This window comes from Euprymna scolopes, chromosome 9 (assembly GCF_053919585.1).
Source record: "Euprymna scolopes isolate OS-2025 chromosome 9, ASM5391958v1, whole genome shotgun sequence".
Taxonomy (NCBI): Eukaryota; Metazoa; Mollusca; class Cephalopoda; order Sepiida; family Sepiolidae; genus Euprymna; species Euprymna scolopes.
Genome location: NC_136490.1, coordinates 25,504,026 through 25,507,182, shown reverse-complemented (window position 1 = coordinate 25,507,182; position 3,157 = coordinate 25,504,026). Strand labels below are relative to the sequence as shown.

At 31.5% G+C, this 3,157-nt stretch overlaps 1 pseudogene; it reads right to left on the bottom strand.

Annotated features, from left to right (window-relative positions):
* Window positions 1-2,541: 2,541 nt before the first annotated feature.
* LOC145285470 (5S ribosomal RNA) lies at window positions 2,542-2,660 on the bottom strand (annotated as a pseudogene).
* Window positions 2,661-3,157: the final 497 nt, after the last annotated feature.

Here is a 3,157-nt window from a genome sequence, read left to right as displayed (position 1 = left end):
ATATATATATATATATATATATATATATATATATATATATATATATAATCGAGCCAGAGATGTCTCGTGTCGCGGGGTTCGAATCGTTCGACTGGTAGTAATCGTGACACCCTGCACTGAAGAATCCCGAAAGGATGAAACACTAGTGTCTGTAGGTATTTAATTATTATAGTAAAAAAATAATTATGACAGCCCCTTTAAGAAATACGTTTCTTATCGATGAGCACTTTCTGTTGAATTAAAAAGTCGGTCAATTTAGCTCTTATGCGTAGATCATCGTATAACGATTTGATCACTGTCTGTCTGACGTAATGAACATTTAAATTAAAATGTTTAAAATTCAACGCTATTTCACACGATTAATGGTAGCCGAATGGATACGGCCTCCGCTAATCGAGCCAGAGATGTCTCGTGTCGCGGGGTTCGAATCGTTCGACTGGTAGTAATCGTGACACCCTGCACTGAAGAATCCCGAAAGGATGAAAAACTAGTGTCTGTAGATATTTAATTATTATAGTAAAAAAATAATTATATATATATATATATATATATGCATCTATATATAAGCATGCATTTACATATGCATATACTTACACACACATATATACATAGATACATTTATAGATATAGATACCAATACACACACACACATATATATATATGTGCATATATGTAAATACGATAGCGTGTGTGTTATTTTCTATGTTACGCTTACATTCGAGTCGTTTAATTGTTATGTACCTACATCTCTTGTCATAAATAATTTTATCAAGAATTCTTCATAAATTTTGGTTTCTGTTTCGATTATAGCTGATGGCACTTAAGTCATCTATTTTTTTAATAAATACTTTTAACAAGAATTCTTCATAGGTTTTGGTTTCGATTTCGATAATAACTGATGGCACTCCTGTAATCTATTTTTTTAAATAAATAATTTTATCAAGAATTTCTCATAAGTTTTGTTTTCGGTTTCAATTATGGCTGAAGGAACTCAAGTTATATATATATATATATATATATATATATATATATATATATATTTTTTTTTTTTTTTTTTCAATAAATTTTTATTTCCGTTTCGATTCAAGCTAACGCACCCCAGTCATATGGATATATTTTTTAATTTTTGATATCGCAACTTTATAATATATATAAATCGATAGAACATTTACTCTATAATAATATATACGAAATCTGCAAGAATCAAAATATATTTAAGCTACTTTACGACCAGGCTTAGTGTTTTTTAATAGTTATTTATATAATTATAAAACTCAAATGACCTTGTAACGAGTGATATAACCCACTTTCCGGTTTACGACATCCGGTTGCGCATGCGCGCATAAACATTAACACATAACAACGTAAACAAATGAACAAAAATCGCTTCTTTTGCAGATTTTGATCTGCGCACTGAAATATTAACGTTATTATTTCGAAATTATTATTTAACATGGGAAGAGTGGGAGTGTTTTGCAACTATTCTTTATTACAAATATACTGTCGCTATTTTCTTACAACTAAACAACTTTAACCCGTTGACAAACATAAGAACAATTGTAGCAAAGCCAAGACTACTACTACTACTACTACTACTCTCTATCCGTCCCTTTTCCTTCCCTCCGTCCTTCCTTCTTTTTTTATTTTTTGTTTACATTTCTCGATACAATATAGATGTGTGAGAACAGTGAATTTGTTGACACATTTACTAATCTGTTTCAGTATTATTTTTATGTTATTTTATTTATTTAGATTTTATTTTTTTGCTTCAGGTTTTATTAATTATTTTTTTAGATTTTATTTTTTTATAACTTGGTTAAAGGATTCCAATATGGGTTTTTCATTCTTATATTTCTCATCGGTAGGTTCATGTGCGTTTTTGCTGCTAAATGACTTTCGTCGGCGTTTGATTCGTAGGGAAATCATGTTTAATTTGCGATTTTTTAGCGATTATTCGGAAAAATAGGTAACTTTACACGAATAAGGAGGTTTTTATTTCATGTTTGAGTGATCCATCCGTGATTTTTCATTTTAATATACTTTCATAGAAATGTTTGTGTTATGTAAAAAAACCTATTTTCTTTACGTCACAAGTGTCACGCTCATACATGAATTCCATAGCTAATATAACATACTGACCTAACGGGTCACGGGTAGTCTACTATTATATATGAATGAGTTCTTTGTGGATTTTCCACAGGCCCCGATGATATATAAATATTTCTCTAAAACTTCTGATCTCGATGGGGGTGGGGAGACTAAAATTAGTGCTATTGTTTCAACTGAAATAACAGCAAGGAGAGACTTGATTCCAAATATTTCTCATATGTTATATCTCCTCTCTTTGGGTTTCATGCGAAAAGTAAATTTCGCAGTGTGTGCTGTCAGCACCAACCATATACAGGATTTAACCGGCTTCCTCCGAAGGAGGAAGTTTCATGGGAGTATGAAATTCACAAGCGGTTCCCGGTCGCATGTATAGATGGGAGATGACGACGTTAGGTTTTTGCAACTTTTTGCAGGGAGGTGTCGACGTCCTCCTACATACAGCACCTGGACTTCCCAAATTGGTCACCCATTTTAGTAATGACCAGGCTCAACGTTGCTTAACTTCGGTGATCTGACGGGAACCGGTGTGTCAACGTGATTATGCCGTATATATAAAGATAAATTCCGTAGTGTATAATAATTATTTCATATTGGAGATATTCATAATCGTACCCTATTTCTAAAAGAGGGGAGATATAACATATGAAAAATATTTTGGATTCAAGTCTCTATCATGGTGCAATTGCGTTATAGACAAGCATTCATTTCGAACCCGCCTCGGCTTTATCAAAGAATCTAGTGTTGATTTTATACACATGGCCCTTCTACTTGATTCGGCATTATTCAATTATCGATAAACGATTTTCGATACTTATTAGAGGTATTTCGATAAAAACTATTTAAGAAAACTGCCAAACACAGAAAGTATATTTGTTTGAATTTGTATAAAAATCGGCGTAGCCGTTCGAAGTCCCTAGGGAACGAACCCACTCGCAGATAAAGTGCTTTATATATATATATATATATATATATATATATATATATATATATATATATATATATATATATATATATATATATATATATCGTAATGATTTAATAATTATGT